Source organism: Seriola aureovittata, chromosome 15 (genome assembly GCF_021018895.1).
Source record: "Seriola aureovittata isolate HTS-2021-v1 ecotype China chromosome 15, ASM2101889v1, whole genome shotgun sequence".
Taxonomy (NCBI): domain Eukaryota; kingdom Metazoa; phylum Chordata; class Actinopteri; order Carangiformes; family Carangidae; genus Seriola; species Seriola aureovittata.
In genome coordinates, this window is record NC_079378.1 from 15890634 (window position 1) to 15906550 (window position 15917).

Sequence of the window (15917 nt, forward strand, 5' to 3'; positions counted from 1 at the left end):
TTGTTCCGTGCCACTCTGTCCGCCGCAACGGCTCCTCTGCTCTCCAAACTGTCTTGACTACTTCTTCAGTCAACTCCTAGTCGCCCAGTGTCAGGCAGGTTGGTGAATAAATTATTCCACTCGCTGATAGAGTCGGCATGGCGGCGCATCCGGGCTCCGAGCTGTAGCCCAAGATGACTGGGGCGGAGATCTCTGACTGGTGCCCGCAAGGTGGTGAGGAGGACTCAGTCTCTAGGATATTATAATGAGCCTCACTGATCTTCATGCTGGTTAACATGAGGGCTACAAGTTCTGATTGTTTTCCTTATCGATTAATAAGTCAAGTAGCCTATTGTTAAATTTAACCAATTCATTGTTCAGTTTGAATGAACATGAATGTGAGTAGATTAATCAACAAATCGCTCCAGGCCTTACTCTGGTGTATCATTGCAGAGTAATGTAGGCCTGTTAGATACTTTTAATATATTTTCAATTCAAAATATAGTCATCACTGTACATAGCTATAAGCTTAAATTGGCATTTTTTCAGTTTTCACTACGGATCAACACATTACTAATAAGAATGAACATTTTCGCTCTGAATATTCTAATTACTAAAGTGCAAGAAAGACCTTCTTGTCTGCAACCAGGTCCTTGTCAGGATTAAACACATAGCCTACAGATTTTCATATACTGACTTGAAATTCAAAAAATTTCATTATTCAGAAATTTATTACCAGGATTTCTACTGTTTAAGACTAAATGTAATGTGCAGAAAATGACTAAGGCCTAGACTTTTATGTTTCAGAGTGCATTTTGAGCAGCCACGATGACACAATGATTGTAGCCTCATGCAGTTTATATATTAAGGAGACTAAATCCCAAAATGTATCTTCTTTTTTTTTTTTTTTAAACTTTTGTCTTCTCTCTGCACAGATGGAGGAGTGACCTATATAACATGGACCATGAAGGTATGCAGTGTGAATGCAACTTCAAGCTCATGGTAAGGTTGCTCAAAAAATCATGCCAAATGCCAAATATTTGTTGTTGCTATATGTCAGTTCTAAACACACACTAAACACTTGGTTATTATCTTTTTTTTCTTTCTTTTTTTTATCACAGCATCGCAGCCATGGCTAAAATCCACAAACCAGCTATAGGTGCGTTGGTTTAATGACACCTTCACCATCAACTTCAAGGCCACAAACTGCATGGTAGGTTTGTTCATCCTATCATTGCCCCCCTGACCAGTATCTAGAATAAGCCTGAAATTAGAGCTCTGGACGTGAACCAAGAGGAATTTGCTGAGGTAGAAGGGACGCTTCTTGTTACTTCCATCCCTACACTTCGATCTCAGTAGAAGATACTGTATACAGTGGTACTAGTCTGGGGCAGCAAACTGGTCAGTGCTGCTGAAGCCAAGCAAATTCACTATTATTCTATGACCCACCTGTGTCTGGAACATCCTTGAGCTCTGAATGTAAACCTCCTGTTGGTGAGGAATGAAAGTTTTATACTGTAAAGGTATAAAAAAAAAAATATCATTGTATATTCATAAGTTACATCCTTTATGCAGAGTTACTGCTTATATCTGTGTTCTTAATCAAATTACACATACAATATGTTGTTTTATGATCTTATATTGTAGTAAAGGAGCTAGCTAGGAAACTAGCAAACATCTGTTTCAAGAGTGTTTAATTTGTCCATGCTTCTGTCAAGTTCTATCAAATTAAGATATCTAATCTATATATAATCTAATCTTATTAAGATTTCTCAATGCTCCTTAGTGAATGTGGGACACAGTAATTATGTAATGAGATATTGTGCTGAACTAGTCAGGAGGATATCTGAATTTACTGGAGATTTTAGCAGTCCTCCAAATAACCACTAGGGGGAGACAAAAACAAGCGTAATAATATGCAGCACACCATAGGCTGCATGTCCACTTATATACACACTTTAACAGTGTTTCAATTCTCTATCTCGCTCATTCTCTTTAGTCTCCTCTTTTTATTCATGTTGTTTGGTTGTAGTCATGATGATTTTATTGCTGCATCACTGCAAATTGAACCATAAAATGTTGCTGTTCAGCGTTGCCATTAAGTTGGTTTATTTTGGAATAAGAGATGAAGGAATACATTTCTTTTTAGTGGGTAATGTTGTGGTCATGAGAAATTCTCACATTGTGGTTGGTGTGATTAATGAGTCAAAACAACAGAGCGGCCTCTCTCCACCCGGAGAGAGGCTCCAGCCCCAGAAATCTGCAGCTGTGGCAACAGGAATGTTTATGTTTTTAGGTAAAAGATGCCTCCAGTGAAAAGAAAGGAAAACACTACCAACCCTCAAGGAATCTGGCAGGGTTTTGTTTTGAAAAGCTAAAAGAATCTGCAAGATATTATTCTGTAGTTTCTTTAGTGACACTATGGGCTGGACGTTGTTGCTGAAATATATTCTTGCTTTTTCTATTTATTCCCAAACAGTAAGTACTCTAGCAGCTTTAACTCTATCTTTTACGTACTTATGTAAAAACCCAGTATGTAGGCTATAACCACTTGAATCTGAGATGAAAGTACATTAAAAGACATTTTACTGATTTCACCACCTGCTGGCATTTAACATTAAGGGTATAATTAAATGATAATAAAGATAATGATAATAATGATTATAAATAAAAACGTATGATCTCTTATTCACTCAAAAATAACAGAAATCCTGCTAACATCATAAAACTCACAGGAACTGTATCCACACACACCAAAACACACTTTTTTATAATAAAAGCCTCAAATATTTTGTCTTCACCCATAATGTTGTACTAAAATGATAATCATGAGTTATTCTTAGAGGCTAATATGGCACTTGCAAAATGAAATTTCCTAAATAAAAGATGACATGGAAATCTTAATAAATATGCATAAGAAAAACTGCATTTTTTATGCAACTGTAGATGGGACTTTTTTTTTTTTTTTCAAATTGGAACCTCACACTCGATATTCTCTGCTGCTGAGTTGACAGCATGCTCCTAATTGGGTTCCAAATCAGTGCCACAGACTGTGTTGGGTAAATGAGTCACCCCCTCTCTAATCTCTATAGAAGGGGAAAATGGGAGAGAGGGTACCTGTTCCCCCGCCTCTGTCCCTCTCTTTTCTCATGTTAATGGGGGTGCGGTCCTCGATCCCGGACACCATCTGCCCTTCCTCAGGGTTTGGGCCCCAAGCACTCCAGACGTGTCCCATTGTTTGTGTGTGTCCAAGCAGAAAGTGGTGAGTACACACGGTTCTTGTGGCCCAAAAGGCTCCTCCATCAAGAGCACGAGCCTGCTGTTCATTAGCCTACATGTGACAGAGCTCGCGTGCCCTGTGTGCAGTAACATCAGGGAAATCCGCCGTTTGTTCTGCCGTGAGCCCAGTTCAGATTTAATGTGTGATGTCATTGTAAGTAACTGTTGGCTGAGGGGTGAATCGACAGGTCAACGTGCTATTTTGAGTATTTTTTTCACCAGTTCATTTTTACATTGATACCATCATTGCCATTACTTTTTTTTTTCACTAAAAATGGATCAAATAGCATTTAACAAAAATAAAATACATGAAGCACAAAACAGCAAAAACAAGGTTTATTCGTTTATTAGTGTAATAAGATGATTAACAAGTTTTGCTAATACCCATCGCCCTGTAAATGAACTGAAGGTGGCGGATGTGGAGCCTTCCTTGATCTAATTATTCTAGCTTTATTGACATGAATCAACCCCACTGAGCTTAGTCAGAATAGCGTTTCTGAGACGTGACAGATGGATGAATCAACTGAAGGCTGGAGACCAAACTATAGTTGCCCTTTCTCAATTTCATTATTGTGGGGGGATGATAACATGACGGATCAAAATGTCATTTGCAGTCTTGGGAAGAATAATTGCAAACGTGCCATGATAACCTTTGATATGATTAATTTCAGGCAAATCAAATAATTCTTCAGATACTGAAAGAAAAGTTATTCAACGTAGTAAATATTCAAAGATAATTAGTTAAATTAGATTACATGTCTGACCTGTGGAGAACATGCTGTTGGCTATGAAACTAAACCAGTAATAACTGGTCAGATGTAACAATAGTCCACAAGCACATCTTTGGTGAGAATGCCACTTCTTAACAACTTCATGAAAAACTGTCCACCATTTTTAATTTGGCATTGCATAGCCAAGGTGTGCGCACCATTTCTGACACGTCCATGAATCCTCATGTGAACTGACAAGGTACCCGACCAGTGACCCAACAACACTGACAAGCAGCTTATGACTTTTCCATCGGGCCTGCCCTCCTCATTTTCAAAGCTACATGCTGCTGGCTGCATTGAGATTAGTTATTGAACAGTCCAAGCAAAGGGAAACAAGGCCGCTTCAGAGGCACAGCACACAATAAGCCAGCTGTCAGTGGGAGGGACTTGTCCAGACCAGCGTTGTCATGGATAGTACTTTTATTGTTGTGTTGCCCTCTGAGAGCTGATAGGTGCTGCTGCCATCCGCTGATTGATATTGACACAAGGCTTGATTGAGGACAGGCAAGTGAGCAGAGTTAAAGCAGTGTGTGTTCAACACAGAAATGTGAATATGCAAACTCTGTCGTTTGTGAATATCCATGAGAAATGTTACTATGTGAATTGTGTGTTTGTGCAAGCAACACTGTCGCATATAACGACATGGTTAATATGAGACAAAACTTATTTGTTTGTGACATTGTGCTGAAAAATATGCTGAATTGTGCTCCCTTTATCTGTATATCCGACTGGATTGCTAACCACCGGCCATTAACAGTGTGAGGACATTTGCAGGAGCCTATCCTTTTAAATAATGTTTACTTGTACAACAACTGAATAATAACTGATCTTTATAGGCACACACACTCCTCTCTCTAATCCACAGAGGCTACTCATTTGCCTTCCCACACCTGTTTTACATTCATAGGTGTGTCTCTGAGCATCTTGTTTGCAGCATCAGACCTGGTGTCCTTGCTCAGTGTTTCAAATTACTCAACTGTGTGATTTCACGCTACTATGCTGAATGATAACCTGTGTTGTTATGATACACTAACACTGAAATAATATGGAACCAGAGTCGTTTGATTTTGCACTCGTTTGTTCATTCATAAACCTGTGTATGTCGATGCTTACCGGCTCCCCTGACATGGATCATAGACAAATCCACACCATTTATCACCAATTTGCTAATTATAACATCTCATAATGGCAATTTTTATGTTTTACTTGTTATCAGTTGCAAAATCTGGTTAACTTCACCTGTTTGCCAAACACCATTATAAATGAATGAATAGATTAATATTTAATTGGCACGGCTAACGGCTGAGGTATTTGCTATTTAAAATGTATATTACAATCCCCCATCACCTTTGTTTCACATCAGAATCACATCAAACAGTTTGGAGCTGCCTCATTTTAAAGTTCATGATTATTTAAGTGTAAGATGGATTTGTATATTTTAGATTCCAGTGTCACACAAATGTCATAATAAAAATCCCCAAATCCCTCTTAAGAACGGATTTACCAGACTGTGTTACAATCCAGAGGTTAGAGTGTGTTGAATGGTAAAAGTTGCATTGTAATAGTCAAAATACCAGCCTAATGTTTAAAAGATGAGACTGCACATTACTTTAGGAGAATAAAAACAAAGAAGTTATGAAATGTAGTTGTAATACAGCAGTTCCCATCACCATATCTACTGTGACACATTTCTATTACTTTGCAGTGTAGCTTGAATCATTGCCTGAACACCCGGGTGGATAGATATATTTCAGTGGGACATAAATGCATGTATTCCAGATGCAACACTGCCCCTGAGTGTAAATTAAATAGTTTGGTTGTCATTGTGTTTTATCAGCAGAAATGTTGCAAATTGGTTTATCATCACAGGCCATCATGTATTAGACTTACTGGGAAACTACTGTTGACATTAGACACACACCAGCCTCACAGTCATCAGATAGAGCAGATGATGCAAAATGTCAATAAGACCCCCCTCCTCGCCACCCCCACTGTGGGTCACCACAGATTAGCATTGTGGCCACAGAGGAGTTGTGTTTGAAGACATAAACTAGCATTCGTGATCGGAAACATACGGTAGCAGGAGTCAGATGAAATGCTCCCCCTTAGCCTTAGCATCCTCTCTGAGTAAGCAGGTTGAAACATGTAACATAGCTTACATTTAAAATCTTGGCAAAACAGCCGAGGTGTTAAGTGCACAACATTAAACCTGTATTAAACCACTGTAATCTGTAATTACTGCGCTCTGCTGACAGCGCTTACATTACTGCTGAGCATTTTTCATTCTGAAAAATGGGAAATAGACTTAATGAGCTCCTGTAAAACCATGTGGAACCTATCAATAGCCAATACCCATAATCAGCAGGATAGAGGCCTACTAACCTCAATTAGGGGGTAATCTCTGTATAGTGCCAACGAACACAAAAAGTGTGTTTTGTTTTTTTCCTGTTTGTGAATGTAGCTGTAGCATGGGTGAGCGTGACCCATTATCTTTTACATGCCAAGTTACCAGTGGAGGGTTTACAGAAGTTAATCTGATGTGGTAAAATGAAGAGCATTTAATACACTGTCCATACCAGCCCTCTCCCTTCTGTTTTATCCACAGACATCAGCACACTTAGACAAATACCATATAATGCCCTACATGCTTTTTGTTGGGTATTGTGCAATATATTGATAAATCATTTTATCAATCAAAACAGCTGCCAAACATTTTGTAAAAAGTATGAAGTCGCTTTAAAAGCTAAAGTCCTCCAGTGTAGTTCAATGGTGAACAACACTTGATTTAAATGTGCTTGATTCTGTGAATGTTACTGCTATTATCATTGCAAATATGCACTGTTTTAAAACAATATAACTTGCAGTCTTTACTCTTTTTATTGGCTACATCGCAAAAAAAATGTGTAACTGAGTTCTGTGATGTAATTGTTTTTACACAGGAAATTTGTGTAGAGTCTCATAATAGAAAGAGCTGCCTCATCACAGTAAACCACTGTTTACTGTCATAATATCCCTCTTGAATTTAGTCAAAGAAACTAAACTGACTTGGACGCATGAAACCAGAAAACAGACTTATCATGACTGTGTGCTCTCCTATATGATGTCAGCATTAACTACAAGAAAAACCGCTTAGTTGTTATCACCAGATGGCACAAGTGTGATATTGAGGGAGAGAGATTGTATTGATGCCCATAGCAGAGTGTGAAGTTCAGTTCAGTGGGATTCACCCACACACCTCATCTCTTCTCGTATATCATCATTTCCTGCAGGGCTTGCAAGTCTCTCTGAAGCTTTCCTCTACCTCTGCTCCCAAGGCACAGTGAGCTCTACCATAATAAGATAATGTAAACCATAATTTGATACGCTTTATAGAGTAGTGATTGACCAGTGCTATGATTATTTGATTCTAGACCAAAGGACCTTCCTTCTCAAATATCTTCCTTCCATTTTGCAGAATGAAACATTCTTCTTGATCTGATGTAAAAGGATCATCAAGAAATGCTGCTGCACACAAGCATTGATGAAATTACATTCATATTGCAAACAAAAATTGTATGCTGTGTCTGTTGATGGATTTTATGGCTGGCCTGGCTGAGTTTGTAAACCAAAGGGATATTTGAGCAGATGAAATAGATTCAACTGGATTGCAAATCTTCATTGCCATAAAATGAGAAAACTTGTTTTGCCCATTGCAGCTGTGCATGATATTTCCTGTTACCCAGAAGGCAGAAAACTTTCAAAGAACCAATAAAAGGTGCACAAATCTCTGAATTCCCTCTACTAATATACATAAAATACAAAATAAATACAAACAAGACTAGGAGACTGCACCCATGCTTTAGCAGCTCTGTGGGGCTGGACTAAGGCGCAGTGGTGCGCTATACTAAATGGGAACATCAGCTTGCTAACATGCTCACAATAGCACTGCTAACATGCTGATGGTGTAATGTTCATGCTCAAAGTTAGCATTTTAGAATGCTAACATTTATACTAAACACAAAATGTAGCTGAGGCTAATGGGAATGCCATTAGTTTTGGAGGTCTTTTAAACCAAATACCAAAACCAAATTAAATGTGCGACAGTGCTAAATGAAAAGTGAAAGGATCACCAGAGATGTTACAATTCATCCTGAGGGGGATATGAATATTTTTACAATATCCATGGCAATCTATTGAATAGTTGTCAAGACATTTCACCAAAAATCATTAATCATCCAGGAACCATGAATATCTGTAATACATTTTGTGGCATCCAGTACATGAGGACATCTGTCATTGGATAAGTTGGAGCACCGACCTGCTGGTGGCGCTAGAAGAACAGTCAGGGGATCACCAAAGTCATCAGGATTCATCATAATAAATGCTGTACCAAATTGGGCCTGCTGGTGGGACTACATGAAAAGTCTGGGGATGACGAAAGTCATTAGTATTCATCCTCTGGGCACCGTGAATATCTGCACCAAATTTGATTGTAATCTATCAAATACTTGTTGAGATATTTCACTAAAAAACAAAAATGTCAGCTTCACAGTCGCGCCTAAGGAAAAGTCAGGGCATCACCAAAGTCAGTAGTATTCATCCACTGTGGACCATGAATATCTATCTATACATAATTTCATTGCGGTTGATTCAGTTGTTATTGTGATATTTCAGTCTGGACCAGAATTGTGGACAGAAAGACCGTCCATAAAGTCATGCCTCTAGCATGGCTTAAACACCGTTAATATTTTCCTTACAGTCACTTTACATAATGCTCATGTTATGACAATAGAAGTAATATACACTTGTTTGTAATTTTCCCTAATAATCTTTTTTTGACACTGACATGTACAGAAAAGCAACACTTCAGTGTTAAGTGAATTATGGGTTGCAGTGAAATAACAACACTGCTTTACATTACAGGCAGTCAACTGTAAACTCAGATGCACATAACAAGATTACAACACAGTTTTCTTTAGGAACCTACCTGATTGTGTTACTGATACAATTATAAGTCAGGGTATATGTAGGTTATACAGTTATACAATGTAGATTCCACTTAGAAAGCATTTTTCCTGACTCTGCCCACCACACGTAAATTCCAGACAGGGCTTATTACAAAATGTCAACATGGAGATGTGCTGTGCCCCAGAGGATATTTATAGGATTCATTATATAAACCTGATCACTGACAGCAGCCTATGGATACTAGTAAATCATGCTCCTCCTCACTGCAGCTGCAGGTTGTCCTGTCAGCTCCTGATCTGAGCTTACACTGCCAAGCTTTAGGAAGTGATGTGCCTTGAGTGTTACTTGGCTAAGTTTATAAGTAATTGCCACATATTTAGCAGAATGTGGAATGGAGCAAGTATTGCATCAGTCATATTAATGTCAATATACAGCTGCTGGAACTGAAACAGTTTGAGACACAACAACAAATAAAAGTGGAGCAGCATCTGTATGTCTGTCTGTTGTGCTGGTCTTTAATTAAGACATTATATGCATTTCTTATCTATGGTGACTTACAGTGAGGGAGCAGGTGTACGGGTTCAGTAGTTCTAAAGGACACGGCAGTGGCGGTGAGGGGACATACAATGGCAGTAGTAGAAAGTCTGTGACCTTTCTAATCATTGTTGCCAACCCAGTTTATCGCTTTCGGAGTACAAAACATCTGCTCCTCTCACAGAGCAGACAAATTACGTTAATCCAGGTGGGAGGTGTAATCTTTTGTTCATTTTGCTGGTTAAATCAGTTTGAATCTACAAAAATGACGGCCAACCGAAAGGTTAAAGAAAAACTGGAGCATATACCTCAGTGCAGTCATGTAGGGAATTGGTTGTGTATTTCTTTGTTGAGTGGTGGGTCAGGATTCTGGCCAGGGCCACTTAAATGTTTGGGCCGACCCTGTTGATTGGCTGAAGGGGACTGACCTGAAGTGCGCACAGGAACTGATGGGTTACAGTAATTGAACTAACAGCCATTTATAACTTTGGAAGAAAACTCATTATGCAATGACATGAGTCGATCCGTGGAAAAAGAAACAAGCCTTTGATATTTGAGAATACCAAAGACGCGAATTGATCAATCCTCGGGGAAGCACGGTCACCTCAAGGGGGGAGTTTGCGTGTTTCTGTGTTTGTATGGATTTCTCTCGAATCCGAAGGCCTTTGGGTTAAATAGTCACGTGTTTGAGAGTGTTTGTCTAATCATGTGTTGGACCTGTGATGGACAGTTGACCTCACCACTGTATTTCCTCTCCATCAGCCAAATGCCTGCTGTGGCAGCCGCACTGTGATGCTGATTATTCACAATTACAGTCACATGTGATGAAGTCATAAGCATAGAAAATGAATGAAGTGGTGGTTGCTGCTGTTTTAAACTCGTGGGTGGACTGGATTGGCAAAATCTGACAAAAAAAGAGACTTGGATATAATATAGATGTCCAGAAATGATAACATTGAAAAGGCCAACATTATCCAAATGCAGTTTTTTTCATGTTTTCAAGGCTTTCTCGTTGTTTTGTTGTCTTGTTGTCTTGTTATCTCAGATCCAGGAGCATTTTGACATTTTTGTCTATTAACTTTGCCTCACTGCCTCTGTGTAAGTGTACAGTGATCCTTCGTGTCTGCTGTCAGGAGACAGAGCAAAACCTCCTCTCTGCTTTAAAATGTTTTTTGTGCCACTGCTGAGCTAAATTTACATTTTGCATTTCTTTTTCTCATCTATGTTGGCAGGGTTTAATCTGGTCTTGCAATATAGTCTGTAAAGCTGGAGGAAACTGTCAAAAAAAAGATGTGTATGGGATTATTTCTGATTTTTAATGTATCTTAAATCCCCAAGACTTCAGAAAGTTTCATATGCTTGTTACAAAAAAATAAAAAGAACAACCAACTACCAACATTTATTGTATACTAATCCAATTTTTTTCAAAGCTCCATTTTTTATGTAAAACATCACAAAGGCCAACCTCTGATGTAAATAAAGGATTATAAGGGACATTGTCTTCTTGTGATTATCGGGTTCTCCATTTGACTGAACACTGTCACAGAACAGCCATATTACTCTCCGACAAGGAATCGACATTACAGGGGTTGTCAGGACAACCAGCCATGATTCACAGAGCCTCAGATAGGCCTCCACCTTGGGCTAGAAGCACTAGCCATGAGACTGAGCAGATGCTGTGACAGTCAGCCAATCGCAGGTGAGATAGAAGAAAAAGATGACATCATAGGCAAATTAGGGCAAATGCAGTGAGCATTGTGGTTGTCGTCTCCGCCTGCGTATGAACCTTTTTACACTTATATTCACTTTTATCAGAAATCTGTTGGTGTTTGGCAGATACATCATAAAATCGAGAAAAGATTTCTTTTCATTTTAAAAAGTCGGTATCACTTCAAGATAAGGAAAAAATTCAAATAGGTGAAAATGTTGCATTACAGTTAATTAGCAACGTTGGATCAAAGTACAATGATCCTATATGATGTATTAGTAATATTTTAGTGATGTGCACATGTAAGTTATCAGTGGACCAGAATATTATTCTCTTTTAAATTACATTTTTTTGTTATCAAGTATTCATGTCTGAGTCTGTGGTTTGCAAAATCTTCAACATCTTAAGAAAAAGATGAAATGCACGTGGCTGGGTCTCATCAGCAGCGATTACCTTCTAAAAAAAGAAAATAGAAAGCCTTACCTTACCTAACTTTAGCCAGAATCGGCAGAGATTTGTTGTTTCTGTTTATTTTGTGGACTAAGATAACTCTGAAAGGAAAGAATCCCCCTTTCCTACACAAAATAAAGCTGTACTATTCCATCTACGATAACCAAATATCAAAGATCACTAGGTGTTTGTGATACATTTGAGTAATATACAGGGATCCTAATTACATTTAATCACATTTCAACATGTGATTAGTTGTTTACTACTTTTGTACTTGCAAATTCTTATATTTTCACTATTTATACTTAGTTATATATTGTTTTCTTTCATGCAGTCTACACATAGTGAAACTATAGTTATAGCTATAGCAACATAGACCCCTGCTTTACAAGTCTGCAAAAGAAAAGCTTTTGATCAGGACACATAATTCCTCCCTCCTAGCCTTCTCACTCAGCAGGTTTGGTCTGTTAAACAGAAAACCAAGTCTGTCTGGCCGTTGGCTGCCTCCTCCCCCAGACCTGCTGCCTGCATTAATATTCAGCCTCTCAGCCAATGGGCAAAGCTGGGTGGATGACATCATGGGCTAGGGAACAGTGAGCAGCCAGTGAAGCATCCAGCCTGCCGAACAAGCTTGCTTTTAGGGTCAGGAACTGGTCTGACAAGAGAATGGCAATCCTGCCTTTACACTGTCATTAGGACTGTACGGTTGACGATGAATCTACCACAGCTCCAGGCTCAAAGGCGAAAGACTGAGCAAGAGAATGTGAAGACATATTTCAGGTAATTCCCTCTCTGTGTATGCGATAGGGGATGTGGAGGGGGGAGGCAGAGGAGGGAGGAGAAGAGAGGAGGAGGAGGGGGAGGCTGTGTATGTAGGGGTGCTTTGTAGCCTTTTTTTTTTTTTTTCTTCCATTCTGCATTCTGCCCTGCTAAGGAGGCAGCTGTTTCATCAGCAGTCTGTCCGTGAGGGCGAGATGGAAATGGATGCCTGCATCAGATGGGCTGGATATTTTTTCTATGATCATATACCCCCCTCTGCATCACATCATCTCTGTATGTACTCCCTCGTGCCTCACAAATAGCATCTTTATTGATGGGGAGGTGTTAGAATCAATGGTGGCGTTTGTACAGGCCTTGTTTGTGTGTGTGTGTGTGTGTGTGTGTGTGTCAGTTCTGGAGAAATGCAGCAGCTGCAGTGGCAACACTGGAACAAAAAAGAGGCAATGCTATTTTGGGTCTGTAGACCCGAGGCTGACGGATGGATCTGAGCTGTATATGCTGTGGATAGGGTGGGGGGTGATGGATGGTTAATATGCTGATGGATGCTCTTTTGTTATCTCTGCACTGCCTCACTTATGGTCTTTCTAGGTAGGGTTTCACGAAGAAATGGCTTTTATTTCCATTTCTGTCTTTCAGTGATCACACTCACACACACACACACACACACACACACACACACACACACACACACAGACAGCAGAGACATGCCTCTGTCTCCTGCCTTTAACATGGATGTGTGTAGCGGTTTCATGGCGGCTGTAGTGACAGGGAGATATACAACATCTGGTCACCTGACTTCATTGGGGATCGGAGTGGGGGTGGGGGCCGGTCCTGTGAAAGCTGAGCTGTTCTGCCACGGATTCTTCCACAGCCATCGTTGGTGGAGGAGGAGGATGGAAGGACTGGCTACAGTACGAGCTGAATGTGTGTCTCCCCATCACTGCTGCTCATTTAGATTGTGGTGTCAGAGCCAACGTAGAGGGAGTGAGAGATTCCTCTCCCAGGAAGCGCAGTCATCCTCCGGTTTGTGAGAAGCAGGGCCTGATGGGAGACCTGTTGTCTGGCTGTCGTGTGAAAAGGGGATGTTAGGGAGTCATGTCAGTGATCGAGGGAGGGTGAAATGATTGTAGAGGGGAATTGGGGGATGGGATACTGAAGGTGCTACTCCCTTCGAACGTTGGCCTGTTATATTGATACACATCCATGCCCTTCCATTCATCACTAATCTGTCTGTCTGGACATCCTACACCATGACTGCACTCTATCCTTCTTTCACTGTGCTCATCCACGGGTTTGTGCTGTATTTTTGCATTGAAATATGAATTGGCTAAAACCTAAACTGTCCATAAACACCACCACCGTGCCCCCTCCTTTGTCCTTTTCCATTTTAACAACATAATTTTATCATCTTTACTGTTGTTTTTACTTAAAACTCACAGAAAATTTTGTCAGTGCATAAAATAGTTTGTGCTAGTACAGCACATTATTACACAGCACTAGTCTTGGCAGAAAAGACACCAGGCGTACAGTGGTAATCTAATGCAGTGTCAGGTATAGAGACAATCAGACAGAAAAGCTGTGTTTTATGTCCTGTTCTGTGAAACTGTTGCTGGATAATTGGTCTCCTCTCTGGACTGTAGACACTATGCACCACATGCCACATCCGATATATATTTATCACACCTTTATTTTCAGTTAAAAGCTCTGCATTTTATATGTCTTTATATGGGTTTGTGCAGGGCTGCTCGCCGTCATTTGAAAGTATTCATGTAGCTGTATAGGCTATTGTCTCTGCATAGGTTGCATGCACCTCATAAAAATTTCATATGTGCAAAGACAAAACACAGGCAGAAGCTGTTGCTACTCAACATGTGATGATGTGACTGCTCTCATACACCTTGCATTCTGTGTTCCTCAGAATAAAAGTAAACCTGCACCTCTCAGTATACCGTTTATAGTGTAAACACATGTTCTGCAGGCAACATCCAAGTTTATTGTGGTTTAGCTTTGATGCAAATGTTTTCACAACTGACCTTTATGACCGACTAACCAAGACATCCATTACCTTTATTATTCATATTCAGTGAACAACCAGCATTAGATTGAATGGCCTTGTAAGACTGAATGGAGAGAAACGTGGAAAAGAAAATCATTTACTAAATCATCACAGAAAAGAGATACGCATCATTTACAGTTTCTTTTCACTGTTATAAACTGGGGTTTTGACTTTTCTCTCTTCATTTTGCTTAAATAATGAATGATTTTATTGTAGCTTGATTTCTCAGGCAATACTAGCTAACCTGGACATCCTTATCTGTTTGGCACTTGGATAAATGTACTAGTAGATGTTTCATTTTACTTTGTTTTATTTATGTTTTCAATAGGATCATCTGCCCAGACCTGGGTGACCAAAATGAAACAGTTAATCTAATCTGCCACCTCATGTCATGCGCTTTTATTTAACATGGTCATAGAGGACACATGGTAAAAGCAGCACTTCATTTGTGCACCGAGAACATGTAAAACATTTCTTTTTTCAGTATGTCTGCCTGTTTGTCTCCCTGTGTATTAGCGTGCCATTCTGGGCTTCCCCATGTTTTCCGTTGGCCGGTGTAACCCAACACACACAGCTTCTCTTACCTCACCTCAGCTAACAAAAGCAGTAGACACAGGACCTCATCTTGGCCAGTAGCCTGCTAACTGGGCTGGCTGAAATATGATAGTATAGGACACACACACACACAACACATACAAGTAGGCCTCCATCTGTTGAGGACTTACTCTGGGTAAGTTGTGTTGCTATTGTTAAGTGGAGTTATCATTCAGGACTCTTGTTGACAGTTTATGAATGTGTAGTGGTCTCATGTTGGGGTGTGTGTGTGCTTGTGTGTTTGTGTGTGTGTGTGTTGTGCACGTGTTTTAAGGGCACAGCCGTCTAGATCGGAGCAGTACTCTTGTGGTAGGTGTGTCAGAGCTACAGTCTGTGTGTTGTGGATTAGCATCTAGGATTGGAAGCCATCTGGCCATTTTGTCTCAGAAAGAGGAGGGGGAGTAAGTGAGAGAGATGGATGGAGAGAGACAGGGAGAGAGAGAGAGAGAGAGAGAGAGAGACAGAGGAAACACTCACACACTGACACATTGACACAGCTCCCTCCGTAATCTCCCTACTTGATGTCTGTAGCTACTTAGAATAGGGTTGCTTGTCTGTGTGTCTGTGTGTGCGTTTATCCGTCGTCTCATTGTGTGTACTACAAATATAGACAGTCCTCGTGCGACTTGTTCTGTTTCCGAAGTATCAAACTCAAATTACAAACGTGGCGTCAAGATAGTCAGAGAAACGTCTTGGGAGGATTCAAGGTTCCAGAAAGTAAGAGGTGTTAAAGTCTTTACAGTAAGATGATGCAATGGGCGAAGACGTTCCAGATGGATGGAGACTGTGGAGAATAAAAGGATGAAATGTTGCAGAGGAG

At 40.0% G+C, this 15917-nt stretch overlaps 1 protein-coding gene across 5 annotated transcripts in view; it reads left to right on the forward strand.

Annotated features, from left to right (window-relative positions):
* Positions 1-15917, forward strand: part of LOC130181952 (serine/threonine-protein kinase PAK 3) — a 42022-nt gene that overhangs the window by 288 nt on the left and 25817 nt on the right. For 2 of the 5 annotated variants that reach the window (XM_056396430.1, XM_056396435.1), the window contains exon 1: positions 12250-12447. The gene's annotated coding sequence lies outside the window, so the exon portion shown is untranslated. Of the gene's footprint in view, positions 1-77; positions 214-914; positions 982-1100; positions 1193-12249; positions 12448-12581; positions 12721-15917 lie in introns of those variants that run through there. The other 3 variants (XM_056396431.1, XM_056396433.1, XM_056396434.1) reach the window with 3 other exon arrangements.